The 15209-nt window shown below is 39.3% G+C and overlaps 1 long non-coding RNA gene across 1 annotated transcript in view; it reads right to left on the reverse strand.

Moving 5' to 3' along the window:
• Positions 1-13530, reverse strand: part of LOC146596763 (uncharacterized) — a 234630-nt gene extending 221100 nt beyond the window's left edge. Inside the window, exon 1 of the long non-coding RNA XR_014895678.1 lies at positions 13387-13530. This is a non-coding gene — a long non-coding RNA (uncharacterized LOC146596763). The remainder of the gene's footprint in view (positions 1-13386) is intronic.
• Positions 13531-15209: the final 1679 nt, after the last annotated feature.

The following is a 15209-nucleotide window of genomic DNA, read 5'->3' on the forward strand; positions in this document are numbered from 1 at the left end:
GTAGTTTTAAGCGTGAGAACTACAGGGCTGAGCAACTGCTCAAAATTCCAAGGGGGGGGAGGGTACATTTTTTCTCTATGGTGTCAACAGCTGCTACAAATTAACATATTATAAAGACATTCACTCATAACTTTTAAATACATAGGTTGAGGTACAAATTGAAGTTTTTTGAAAAGTACATCCCCTCAGAAATGCCCTGTTCAAAGATTGCATTGGGACTCAGAAGGCACACCAGCCACCATCTTCACAAGGCAATCAGCCTACCAGGCATCCCCAGTGCTCTGTGAACGGCTCAGGTACTTCTGGCAAAATACAGAAAGCATCTGAGAACACTGGCAATAATGAACAGTGACTGGCTGCTTATGAGATGTATTAATAGCATGGCTTGGAGGAGCAGGAGCAGATGACTYCATTTAACATGGTTAGAGCGACTCATTGCCAGGAATGGAAAGAGGCAACCAGGCTGCTTGGTTGACCTTCTCCTCTGCTGTTCCTTAGCTTACCACTGCCTTGTTGCCTTTGCCATCCCACCACGTGTGCAACAGTTGCACCCCAAACACTTGTTTTGCTGCCCTTTTCTCCAGCATATCAAGAGGAAAAGTAATTTTTCCCTCTTGGCGAGGATTCTCGACCTGAGCCATCACAGAACAGGGGAGATGAGAAGGTTGTGTGAACCAATCCCTTTTAAAGTTTTGATCTGCTTTGTCCGTAGTACTTTACTTTGCTGCCACAGGCAAGAGCTGACAGATGAGGGAGGGAGGAAACCATATCCCAAAGCAAATGGATCTATCCGTTGGCCTCTCAGGAGGAGTTGGCTGTATATCCTGGAATGCCTAATGTTCAGAAAATTTATCTTGGTAAAGGCTCAGGAAAATGTATGTTTTTATTTTACCCAAAGTAAAAATATTGGTCAATGTGAAATTAAAAACTGAAAATAATACTCCCCCTTGTAAAAAATTCCAGCCTCCTACACTCACTGTATCTCACAGACTTCTAGGACAAATAACATGTATTTTATGTGTTTTTTTTCTACTAACATTTTATTGGTATTTATAATGTAGTACAGAAGAGACTTTTAAGAGAGAAAAAGGCAAGTTACAATAACATACCAAAGTGTTTAGAAAAGGCTGTGATTGCAGAAGATACAGATCATGCTACCTTCCTTTCTCTTTCGTGGTGAGAAACAGAAAACATCAGACAAGAAATTTCTTTCTGTTGCCACTGGGGCTGTTTGGTGCTAACTCAAGAAGGTGCACATTGACACAGAAGGAATATATTTCAGCATACCACCTTTTCACATCTCCTATTCTGATTCCAGCAAAAGAACTACGTCTACGGATCTTTAGGACATGTATCTACAGATCACTAATAAAACAATGAGTAGCAAACAATCCAAAAACCCCCTCAAACATAGGAAGCTAACAATAAGTGCATATGCAGGAGAGATGAAGACAGCCCAGGTGGTAGCCTCTTAACTACAACCACTGCCATTGTATTCTAGAGGATTTAAGCAAAATCTCCTCCGTCCAGGCTTGAGGACAGGGGTCTTGAAACAAGAGGTGTGGTGTCTTATTTCAAATCCAGTGGTTGTACCTATGATCAACTCATCTTTAGAGGGATACCTGATCATCTGGAGTCAGATTAGACATGGAACTAGGCACATTATTGCCTTTGCAACACTGGGTACAGAAAGTGTCTTCATCTAGTGAGTCGAAAGACTCCACTGGCCCTCTACCACCCAGCCTGGGGTGTGACGGGACCAGGCACTCCACCATAGGCCTTGCTGAATCTTGATTCGGCCATGTTGCCAATTATACATGTGAATCACGAGTTCCACGAGGTTTGGGGAGTTTTGAAATACAACATAATCATATCAGAGCTTCTTTTCACCACTCTCTCCTAATAATGGAGAAGTCCTCCGTTCACTGTAAACACAAGAGCTAGATACTATTTCAGAGTGTCAGAATGAAACACTACACATCCAGCAACCTAACACTCATTTGATACTAAAGGAGATACACAATGAACAACTGTTTTCCTTCTGAAGTTCAGGTTTAAGAGACTATAATCATTGCTTTGGTCAAGTTGTTTCAGTAAATACAGGGTACTGAAGTAAGTTCAGCTTCAATTAGTTATATTAATACCTACAGCTCTCAATGAAGCTTGTCTCCACCATATCACCCTTAAATATATTTTGTTTGTATATTGTTTAGCCAGAAGTACTTTCACAGACTTGCTTTTTTAAGAACCATGGTCAAAGGTAAAGACTTCAATGTAATAAAGGCCGGCAATCCAATCATGATAATATGTTAATTTCAATATCACAGAATGGTAAAATTCCTTCACATTTCAGCAAACAATCTGTCTTTCTTACAGGCTATAACTGCACAGATGATTAAGGCAGTCTCTGAGGGGGTGGAAAGGCATGCAGCTACGTTTTGGATGGTAGCTTGTTAACCATTGCAATGGAAGCGGAATCTACTGCCTCTGATGAATTCACTAACTATTTTAAAACAAAGATATTGCAACAACGGTAGAAATCACTGGTGCCACCAATTCACAGGCCTGGCCATTACTCCCCCTAGGGTAAAACACACTGTATCATTAGGGAGCATCAAAGCAATTCTGATTGAATACTACTATGAAGATACAGTTGTTAGCTCTTTCTATACTTTTTATATTTATTTATACTTTTATATTGGACTGTCTTATCTGCAAGGCAAGATGTTTTGGATTAGTGCATTAGTTTAACACTAGATAGCGGGACTTGGAAAAAAGATGGAAGTCTGTGATATAACGTCAGAAACATTTACCAATAATACTTTTCCCATATAACAGTGAAAGTTAGTCTGGCGTTAAGAAAGAGGTTGTAACTGGAACCAGTAGGAACATGATGACCATCTGCATCACTGCATAATTTGGTGAGACACAGAGGAAATGGGGAAGCCCTTGGGGAACTAGAGCAAAGGGTTAGCATAAAAAAAAGCACCTGGAGAGAAAAACCTGGAAAGGGGTCAAGAAACGGAGAAGAGGCTGAAATATTAACAAATAGACCCTAAAAGAAGCCCTAGAAAAGCTGCCAGGGCACAAATGAGTGGCAAGCTCCATCACAGCCATTTCTGTCCCAGAACTGAAGAAAATGAGAAGATGGGTTAGAAATGTAGTAGAACATGTCCACATGGCACTCTTATTGCCCCAAGAGAAAGATACCTGGGCTATATAGCACGTTTAGTTCCTAAGGCTGCAACAGAAGCAGTCCTGGCTGAGAACATGTAACAGATCACGAAGCTGTTTCTGTCCTCTAAAATGAAGTAGAAATGACAATATCAAACAGCTCTTTTTCCTCTAAGATTGCAGCATTTTTTTTTAATCTCTACTGACTGACTAACCAGGCAGCTCCATCTAGAAGGTGGAGAGGAKGTGAGTTCCTACAACTCTTGGCCTGCTACAGAGAACATACATAGCATTTATTTAGGAATTAGCTTTCTGTTAATGCCTCCAAACAGATAACTTCTCCCACATCATATTTTTGTACTTGGTAATTGCTGTTTGCCTACATTTTTTAAAGAATAGCTGGTCTAAACCAGCAACATCTGAACCATCTCAAACTGCTGTAAATTAGAGCTAATTGGGAATCTTCCAGTAAAACTTACTTGTTGAAAATGCTTGTTCATCAAAATGTACATATTTTTCCTATTTCTCTATTTCAASTAACATCTGATGAAACCCTGTCCGTCAGGCAGGTCTTGGCATGTCTGGGCTCCTGCCAAACTGTCTGCTGAGCTATTGGGAAGTCCAGTTTCCCAGACTCCTACAAGTCCTTGTACTGGAGTTCCCAGAACTGGATTCTTATCTTTCCAGGATAATGCATTTGTCCTTGCAAACCTCTGTCAAACCAGAGCTTTTAGGATCAAGGACTTTTGCCACATGCCTGAAATTGTCTTTCAGGGGCTGTAGCTTGTGGATGTCTGCAGGATGACATCTGTCACAGCGCTGAATCCTAGATCTTTCTGATTCTCTGTTCTGATGTCTGTGCCAGCTGCTTGGCTCCTATACTACTCTGCAAACTCTGCAACTGGGTCCCTGCTTCTAGAAGAGACCATACAATGTCTGGTGGCCTCTGCAAGCCCTGACATTCACAGAATTCCTTCCAGTTTGATTTTTCTCTACAACTGGTAGCAGTCAAACTGGTCAAAATCATGTCAGCCCCCATTAGTCAGCCCAGTGTCCCAAGCAGCACAGTTCATTTTGGATATACTATGTTTCCTGTGGGTTTGGCTTTTGTCAAAAATGGGGGTAATTCTCCCCTCTTCCTTCCTCCAACCTCAAAGAAAACACTAAAATCTACGGTTGAGTGGAAATTTGGTTTCCTGGCCAGCTCTACGTGCACTGTGAGAAGGGACTTGGCTATTCATGACAGTATTTAGAGATGTCTGTAAGGCAGACATTGGTATTTTAACTTCTGTTTTCTACAGCTCTTCTCTATTAGGGAGAGATTTATTTTCCTTTCACCAGGCAGGGGAGAATGCACCTTGCCCTGCAGAGGCATTTTTAAGTTTCAAAATAGGCCCTTCTGTTTCCAGCATTTTCTTTGAGATTGCTTCAGTCAGTGCTTGATAAAGTAAGCTGCACTGTATCAAAGTGTTGGTGCAGAAGCCCCAGGAAATTGTAATTTTCCGAAACTTTTATGCTAAGTCTCTGCGACTCCTGCTACAGTAGCTAATACAGTATGAACAACACTGGGTCACTCAACCTTTTAAACCTTCGGGTCCTTGTGTTTAAAAATTAATTCTTTTAGGGTTAATTTCTAGATATCATGGGCTTGGTCTCACTTTGCCAAGGCTTAGAAGAAAAAATCAAAAGCACCTTCAGGAAGTATAACTGAAAACCTAGCAAAGAGCTCACAGAAGGCCAAAACGGTGTGCAACATGCCCAAGCTTGTTTTTCCTTTTCAGTTAACTGAATGTTAGGCTTAATTTAGAGCCCGGTTCAGCACAAAATACACCCACAGTTTATCTACAGTAAAAGCTTGCACAAGGCTTCTGTAATGCAAAGCCTGAATGAGCTCTTTGCTAAATCAGGCCTTTAGGATTCTCAGAATGTACACATAACCACAGCTGGAAGTGGAGAAAGAAAAGGGGCAGACTCCTTAAYGTTGCAGCGCAGGCCTGATCTGTGTAGCAGACCAGAAGGTCACAGCAGAGGGTGGGAGGAAGCAGTGTTCTGCTCCATTCGAGCAGAAGAATTTTATGTTTGTTCAGAAGCATAAGAAACTWTGAAACACCATATAAGGGCTGAGACTCAGGCCCTGCTGGAAAAACCTGCTGGAGCTGAGCTGTGTGCGTAACTCATAYGAACATTAATGAGAGTTAAATGCACGCATTGAAAGAAGAATAGACCCCTTAGTGATTTGTCAAGATAAAATTCAAAATAACTTTGAATGCTCTGAGGTAAATATTAGGTTTAGGAATTAAAACCAGCAGAAGTAGTGGAACAATTGCCTATAATGAGATCCAGGAACAATCTACCCACTGTACCAGGTTTTCATTAGAGTTATGGCCTGCAGCCATACTACCTTGTGCTATGATCTTAAAAGCTAAGACAGGCTGGGCTGGTTAGTATTTGGAAGGGAGACCTCCAAGCAAGCTTACCACTGCAGGAACAGCCTAGTGATGCCATAGATAATGTTCTTCCTTCTGATTCAGTATTRGATCCAGGTGTTAGGAGATCTGAAGGGCTTTCCTGCGAGATCTAAATCTAAGGATTTGATGAGCTATGGTTATTAAAGCCCTACTGTCATTTCTTAAAAGTGTTACAATGCCACTTTGGAATGGCTACTGCATTTCACTGTAGAAGTGGCTGCATGACAGTGATAGATAAGCGCTGCCAATATAATGTAACGATCAACTTCAAAGGAAGGCTGAAAAACTAAATTTGCCAGTACAGGGAAAGTGGTTTAAGTCCCCAAAGCTCCAGAGAGGTGCAAAGGCCTCTTTTCTGTTTCTCTAGGTTTTTTTGAGGATGAGTGTTCAAATCCATCCTTGAAATGTAGTTCCATCTTGGAGCTCTGCAAAGGGAGGGTGCTTCTACTGTGGCATGACTGAAGAGGTTATCACATGTATGCCTATGGGCTCTGCCCCCTGCACACTCAGCTGAACTGCCTCTGCAGCAGCCATCAGAGTCCACAAAATGGGCTCCAAGCTGTTAACAGCAATGGTGGAGGAGCAGCTCCTGAGGAAGCTCAGCTGTTCTGCTGATGGGAGCAGGGCAGGCAGCTTGTCAGTTGTTCTACCCCTGCTTTTAAATCTGCCAGGATTAACCCTCTTGGGCGTTAGCCCTGCAAGGACTTAGGTGCATGATCAGTTGTAGCCATGGAATAGTTCCCTAAGTCGATGGGACAACTCACAGCACACAGTTAAAGATGTATCTGTCTCCAAAGAATGAGGGCATAAATGAGCAGTGCAGCTACACAGTTTCTAATGGATGTTCTTGATTTATTAACCTCCCTGGTTGTCATCCAGGGCACTGTACTAACATTGTCTTGTTTGTCCATGTAGGACATAATCCTGAATACTGCTGAGAGCCCTTGAGTCTGTAGTGCTGAGCAGACTGAATTCATTGGGAATTCACTGAAATTCATCAGTTGAGTTCATTGAATTCAATGGGATTCAAGAGCATTTGACATCCCTTAGAAGGCAATTAGCACCTTCCACAAACAGGGCCTTAGACAATCAGATCTGGGAAGCTGAGACAGGTTTTCCTCTGGGTTTTAGGGCAGCAGCCATTTTAATTTTTTGCTCTCATTTTAACATGTAATTTTGAATAGAAGTTGGGTTGTCTATTAACATTTGGTTTTATGCTAGGACTGGATACAGCAACAAAGCTTGCTGATACTGGTGAATAACCTATTGGCTAGTTCCCAGAACTGGGTTGCTTAGTTGATTTAAATATGGAAATACATGATAATGTGACCAAAATAAAACATCTCTTCTCTTTACATGATGCGTTTATTTGCATCATGTGGCTGAATAAAAATGATTTGTTCAAGATCCTCACCCATACAACTTCCAATAGTTGCTCATTTCTGACTTCCTGCAGTGACAAGGAGGAAGCCATGAGTCTGCTGGCTTGAAGTAGCTCCCAGGCTGTGTCATAACTTGTGTTTGTACATAGGCCATATTTGCTTAATATCTCAGTTTTGCTATTGACTTCATGGGAACAAGCAGGGTCACATAAACCAGCTGGTGATACATATTTGTGAGGAGGAGGGAAAGCATCAGCCCACGCTACCCGCTGTCTTATATCAAAAACTCTTCCAACTTATTGTAGATGAGACTGGAAACTGGAGCTGTAAGAAAAGCTTGCTCTTAATTTTGATATTTTTCTTTACACTAAGTAAACTTAGCCATGGGTCTCCACTCCTACTGCCACAGAAATTCTTCTTGAATGTGTGTTCCATGTCTGTGTATGTTACCATAATGAAGAGAAAAAATTCTGGGGCTGTTTAACACTGTGAAGACTTTACTATACAAAATGCGAGATAGGCTCCTTTGAGCTGACAAACTGYAGGTGAAATCACACTTATTCAGGACAGCTTGGTGATCTGTTTGAGTAAAAGGACCTTGAAGGAYTTTCAACAGACAAAACAGTGGTCAAAGCAAGAGAAATTACCAGTAGAAAATGCAAATAATAGTTACTGATAATGTCAATGTAAGCACCTTGATCTCATTCAGAGCCAACTTTCAACAGGGCCCAGTGTTTGCAACAGCTCTAACATTGTTTCATTTATGCTAGAAAAATACACATCTGTCCTTTCTTGAGGCCTGATCCAAAGACCACTGGTATCCATAATTTTTTAATACAATTAGATTGGTCCTTCAAACAAGGACAATTTTGCAAGAAAATGAAGCATTCTAGTTAGTGGATTTTGATAATTAAGTTTGTCACATTCATAAATAACAGAACACTCTTAAGTCTGCACATTTTTCCTTCTTTGCTTTGCTGCTTACATGTTTATAACTACATTTCCTACTAAAAGCAAAATATAACACATAAGGAATCATGTAAATGCTCGGTGCTCAGTACAATCAGAAGAACTGATGGGAGCATCCTCCCATTTAGCTTTTGAATGCTGCTCTAATCCTTCCTAAAATCCTAATGGCATCTACAGCACAGCACAGGAATCCTTATGCTTCAGAAATATGTCTTATTTATCCACGCAGCAGGCAGCTCAAGGCAAAAGAAAAAATCCACATTAGAAATTAGAGCGTAATACTTTTATAGCATCCTACATCAGCCTTCACATCAGAAAGATGTAAACGACCAAATGTCAAAAAAAGCATATTATCCAGGATAAACTGAGCACTGCTACCACTGTAAACTGTTTTAATATATATGCACTTGAAGCACTGACAGCAATAAGTGAAACTCCTGTTTACATTTTTGTAAGAAACACACATCCTTTTTTTTTTATCCAGATAATGCTGTAAAGTTCTACCAAGAGGTTACATAAAGCAACTACAAGTAAAGTGCATGTACATAAATAACTTTGTCTGACTTTTTGTTTAATGTCCAAGATGATTGGAACAGATTGTATCATGAACTACTTTCCTTTTGGCTAATTAAATAGCTGTCCTTACTTACCATAAAGCATATTCTTATTAAAACAAGTATCTATATTCACTCTGTTGGATAAATTACTTCCAAGTAAGTGCCATAAAGCCCATTACATTCTTGCTTTAGAAGTGGATTAGGTCCAAACAGACAATCAAAGGATTTCATTGGGATTATTTTAGATTAGAAAAACTGAGGGAGACATGAGGTACTGACAAGATCATAAAGACATAAAGGATAAATTAGCAGTTATATACCAAACAAAGTACTCCAGCAATATCCTAGCATATCCAGAAGGAAAAAAAAAAAAAAAAGAAAGAAAAAAAAAAAAAAAAAAAAAAAAAATCCTATTGTACTAATCTAAGCCAAATGAAAATCTGTTTATGCAGAAATAAAATGTCATGAGTAAATGTTACCTCACATACAAATCAAATAGCTATTTCAAAGTTTAAAACCTGGTAATATACATATATAACTAAGTTCACCAACCAGCTGAGTAGGAACTTATTCTTTCTACAGGTTCCTTTCCAAATTGAACAGAAAAGACCATGTTAYGATTTACCATATTAATGAGTCATTATTGCATAACTGTATTTTATTGCAGATATATTACCTGCTAACTGATGCTGTTTTTCCAGAAAAAGTTCACAGTATAGATTCTATGGGAATGTTTCCTGCTGACAGTTCCTAAATCTTTCAGAAGCTGTCAACAACCTCAGAAATCAAGTTTGCAGTACCCTAGCAAGCAGAAGCACATGCATAGGCCTCTATTTTTAAACTGCAATCCAAATCGCTAAGGAAACACCTTAAACATAACAGATTATTGAAAATAAGATGATCCTATCTATCTCACTTGTCAATCTAAAGGACACTGTCAATTASGCGTAATCTAATACACAATTTCTATAAATATAACTCAACATCTAAAATTAATTTTTTGGCTAACTTCTGCCAAAACTGATTATCCTCAGAACCACRTTAACAAAGCCTCGATACTAGAATAAGTAAAATTAAGTAAACTAAATACTTCTACAGAGAACATCGATTCAAGAGAAATATCCTGTTTTTTGTATTTACCTGTATCCAACCTGCCTACCATACATATTTCACTCTTCAAGTTCATAAAAAGGACAGTAAATCAGCGAGAAGTTTACAAGAAATTAAGCAAAAAGATTACAGTTACAATTAATTACTAAAGATGATCCATCAGGCTTTGGAAATGTCCTCAGACTTGCTTCACTGAAATGCTTTTGTTCTGCCTGTAGCACTTCTTTGAATGAGGATATAGAGAATCAAGAATCAATAACTCTTTGCTAGAAGTGAGACTGTAGCAATAACACAACACCCCAATTAAACGCTGAATGTGAGTATAAACATTCCTTACCAAAGCTTACTAGAAAAAATGATTATCAGTGCTTCCATCAAATCTGATTACTCCCTTTTTACTATAGTGGTCATTTGCAAAGTGGTGCTCAAGAGTTTACAGGCACAAACTCTGCTATTGGTAAATGGGATTTTTATGGCTAATTTCCCCATTTGCTGTTTGTTATGAAGATTTGTGCACATTACTCTGGTRCACAATTTCATGACTACATTTTATAATGTTTTTTTGTTTTGGATATTAACCAGAAGATAACTTTCTCAAGAGCATAATGTACTCTTCTAATATACAATATTCCATGCTGCTTTTCAGCTGGTTAGGCAACACAGAGAAGCTAGAAAATTGCCACAGTGGAAAAGCTAGAAATTTCTTTGCCACAGCCAAGAGCTTGAAGGTTTTTTCTCTAAATTAACCTCTCTTTTGGTCTTCAGAACTGTGAATCAGGGTAAGGATGGGTATTCCAGAAATCACTGGCTGGCAGAATATTTTTTCTGAAGACTGTTTTACCTCCTTAGCAAACAGTGATTCAAATCAGATGTGGACCAACTTCAAGATAGGTGAGAAAAGGTGATTTAAAATAAGGCTTAAAAYAAGTCACTTTCACCTATCTTGTGGGTGCTGCTTTGAGATCAGGTTTAGCATCCTGTCCCATAACTTATACATATCCCTGTGAAAGCTACTGGCTGCTCACAAACAGGAATAAACTAACTCATAAGTCTAGGGTGAGATAAATAGGCAGATTTTTAATCTTACCAACACTGGCTGCAGGTCCAACAACACCATACTCAYTGCATAGAAACAATTCCTGCTTTCACTTTTTAGTATTTTAAAAAAAAGTAATGAGGAATTTTTTGCTAGTCTCAATTAAGTTTTTCAAATAAACATGGCTTAACTGCAGTTGGCACTATTAGTAGGGCTATAAAAGCAAAAGCCACGGCCAGGAGGGTTGCTTTTAAACTGAAGGCTAGGAAAGAGAGGAGACGGAAAATGTGGATCATGATTTGCTGCAAAGAGAGAAAGGAAAGGATGGATCATATGTAAAGTATGCATGCATGTGTGTGTATTTACACAAACATATACACAAACTTGCATAAATATATATACTTCTGGTCTATACATTGTTGGACAACATAGGTATTATTCAACACAATGGAAAATGCAATGTGAGGTTTTCATTTTTCATGAGATTAACAGTAAGTCCAGAATGTAAGAATATTTATATTTTTAATGGTTTTATTGTTACCAGTAGCATCTCCTCAGCTATGCACTGACACAAAGATCTTCACTTGAAAAACACAAGTAAGCTTTTCATCCCTGACTTGGGTTAGAAAACCTTCAGCTGAACCTCATCAAAATAACACCAATCCAGCTAACACTTTATAGATCTGATCTTACACAGATAGGAGTTTGCCAGGGGGAACAGAGCATTTTTAACAAAGGTTTGGAGAAACCTGGGCACAAATGTTTAACAGATATGGCTTGTCAGATACTGTCTAAAGCTTTTCAGAAAACCACCCTCATAAAGTGGTAAATCTAGAAAGCCCTGACTAGTTTCAGTTCCCTGCCTGTAAACTTGAGAAATGATGATACTTAATTTTTTTCTTAAAAGTCTTTGATACCATTTGAATAAAAATACTTTGTAAGAAACTCACACATACATAATTGATTTTATATATATTTATATATGAATTAAATATATGGGTACAGATGCATGTATACAAGGGAAGAGCAAGTTAATGTTCCTACAGAATAGGACTGTAAAACTATCACAACATTTATAGTCAAACTTTATTTGTTTTGTAAATCGCATGGAACCTTAAGCCAACCTTGAACATGTGTATTCTGAATGGATAGACTACAACTACCTAGTAGAAACTTAATGTATTTCTGAACATAGGCTTGTCTTCAGTTTCAAATTAGCTCGCTAAACAAGCCAACCTTATGAAAAACGGATCAGCATTTTTACAGCTAAGTTTCTCTCATAAATCATACATCATTTACATAACAAATTGAACATACTTGTAATTGAAATAAGTTAAAAATTTTTGAAAAATTTTAGATATTCATAATTGTTTTCATTGGAATATATGGAAATGGAACTATTTTTCCTCCAAAATTATGTCATATTTTTAAATGGAGATATTAAAACACTTCTCAAAACCATTGCTCAGATAGTTTTATAAACATGACAGGATATACCAAATTTCAAAGCAGGATAACATTTTATTTTAAGTGCATCAAGTCTTTTGAAGAGGACTGACTGCATATGGTATATATGAGTTAATTTAGTAGAACTGTTCATTTTTCTGAGATGAACTTTCAGATATATGCTTCATGGCACAATTATTGAGCTAAATCACTTCTTGAGGTAGTACATTTTTGGTGAATGTTTGCTGGTTACATATATGCAAACACAAATTGGAAGGGAGGAGAAGGAGGAGAAGATAAATGCTAATATTTGTGAAGTTAAAGGATCTAGCAAGCTTGGAAACAGAAGCATTTTGTTTATCTGGAGTCCAGCTATGATCTACAGGGTGCCAATGCAAACTTCTAACTACCACGCAAAAAATGACAAGAAACAGTCAGAGCCATCTAAGTTGAAAGTCTATCTGTGGTTAAACATCAGGCATTAAACCATGCTGTCTGTTACACAGCAGATTTTTAAAATGCTTTGTATCTGACTTTCTCCATATTTTTATCTCAGCAGGACTCTACTATCAGCTATGCTGACTGACTGTGTCCTCTAGCCAGGCCCTGCAGGCATCAGAGGTACAGCATGTCCTTCAAGCTTTCGTCCTCCCAGAGCACCTGGTTCAGCAGCTATCAGAGAACCTCTTTTTGGTCTCTTCATGGTCCCTCCTGACTGAGACCTGTTATTTGTCAAACCCTTGAGATTCTCCTTCAAGGGGCTGTAATTCCTATCTTCCTCATAGAATTGTTTCTTTCAGCTGGCAATATGCTGTGCTAGAGGCCAATATTTTTCATGGAGTTTTAACAAGCCTGTCAAATGTATCACCTCAAATGTCCTGATTTTTATCATAAAGTGAATGCACTACTGCTAAATGCTTGGGAATTGCTAAAATGGGAAGAAAAGGGTTCCCTTCCACTCTGGGCTCTAAGTCATGTTCAGTGGAAAGGTTCTTCCAGCCTTTCCCAGCAGCAAGTTCTCCTCCTCCTCTCCTAGCGCCCTCCTCCTATATATATTATAGCCCTGATTGCATCCATTTGCTAGTTCGTGTGAGTTTATCTCATTATATCTGAATTTCCCTGGGCCAACAAACATGAAAAGGCTCTAGAGCAGAAGTTCATGGGAAGTATCTTCTGTCTTAAATAAATGATCAGAGACCAACCTCTCCTTTGGAGTGTTCCCGCATATAGAAAAGTGCACCTACCTGACAGGATGCTCTTTTTGCCTTTTATCACCAGTGCTGCACAACTGCAGTTAGGACTCTCTCCATGCAGTAGTGGAATAACCTTTATTTCTTCTTCCTCTCCCATGGATTACAAGGAGTGTCTTAGAATTTCAGCCCAGCATAATATCTGAAAGGGAATAAGATAGAGTTAAACCAGCAGTTCCTTAGATAAGAACAAGCTTTGGATGACCACACTGACCACTTTTGCCTATTTTTAACAAGAAGGCGGCCATCAGCCATATAGCAATAGAGCCCTAATAGCTCTCTGGCTTCTAGTTGCTATTGAAATGAAGTATTAAATCTATTCATAGCTGCAACACCTTTCACTTAATAAAACAACAAAAAAAAAGAAAAAGTAACTAAGCTACACCTATTACATAAACCAAAAAAAGAGCCAGAAAAGATGGAGTTAACTTTTAAAATATTTTCAGTGTATCTGATAGGCTGTTAGGTACCATTAGAGAGTTAGAATTTCCTAATTGTTATCATGGAGTGGTTATCTAGAATGCTACATTTTTATCCCACAGTTTCACTGCTGCCATTCTATAGGAGATTGAGAAACTGAGATGCACCACATAGCTGATGAAATGGAGCTGGCAACGTATTAAGCCAATCAATTACATGCAATTTGTATTTTGCAGGCAGCATCATCTGAAAGTTCTCAGTCTTCTTGGACTCAGCTGATCTCTAAGCAAACTAGGAGTCAGGAGGATTTGGGTACTGCATCTTTCAAATCTGTTAAGCAGTGCAAGGGTTTAGGCAGCAGCTACAGTCAAGCAAGGTGAAGAGGAAAGAAAAAAGCAGCTTTATGGCAAATGTACCTATTTCTATCGTAATAGAGGTCTCACTGTAATGTCAGAAAGAAATGACCTCTCCCGTGGATCTTTACTGTTGCCACATCCCAATGAAGACTGGACTTTTCTCCTGCTCTTGGATGGCCCAAGAATAAAGCCTCATAATGTAAGACTGAAGTCATCCTGCTTGCTTGCAAGACTGCAGACAACCCCTTCAGACAAAAGTAACTAGAAGAAGCACATGACTCTCACACAAGTTGTAGATACACCATGCCACAGGACACAACACAGTTTTCTGTAAGACATAAACCCTTCCTGGTTCCTGGTTCCTCCCCCCACCCGCCGTACAGTGCTTCTCACTGACTTGAGACCTGCCCTAGGCACACTGCCATTTGCTTTCAGAAACTCTGCCTAAACCACCTYCCTCCCTGCCCTTCCCTACTGGGGAAGCACTGTCACTCTGCTGAAACCTCATCAAATATGTGCTTTAAACCTCAGCCTCACAACTGTGGCTTTCCATAAGGCCATCTTCCCCAGAGAGGCATGGCCCTGTGAGACRCCAGCCCTCAGTCCTGAGCGCAAGGGAGACCCAGAGCCATCTGCCTGCTCTCTGGCCCATAGCCAGGCCATACACAGGGCGTACACAGGGACACGGCACCTAGTTGTCGTCATTTCCAGCATTATTGTTTAGGCTCCTCTATTAATTGCAGGGAGAAGTTACCATGAGCCATTTGTGCCTGCTTGCTTCAGAGAGATGCTGAGCAAAAGCTAGGGGGGGCTGAGGATCTGGCCCTCTGCTTAGTGGATGATGAATGAGATGACAGAAGAAAGTTACATCCAAGATATTAACAGATATTAGAAATGCAAAAACTACTTTTTCTGACCTGCCAAAGAAAGTATGTCCTTTAAAACAAATCTGATTGCCTCAAGTAAACTGTATACTGCATTTCCATACAAGGACTATGCAGCACAGAGTACACTTCCTCGTGTCCCATAGTAATTTCTTAG

The sequence above is a fragment of the Rhea americana genome, unplaced genomic scaffold, assembly GCF_003343005.1.
Source record: "Rhea americana isolate MKP2758 unplaced genomic scaffold, rheAme1 scaffold_2, whole genome shotgun sequence".
In the NCBI taxonomy this organism is placed as follows: Eukaryota; Metazoa; Chordata; class Aves; order Rheiformes; family Rheidae; genus Rhea; species Rhea americana.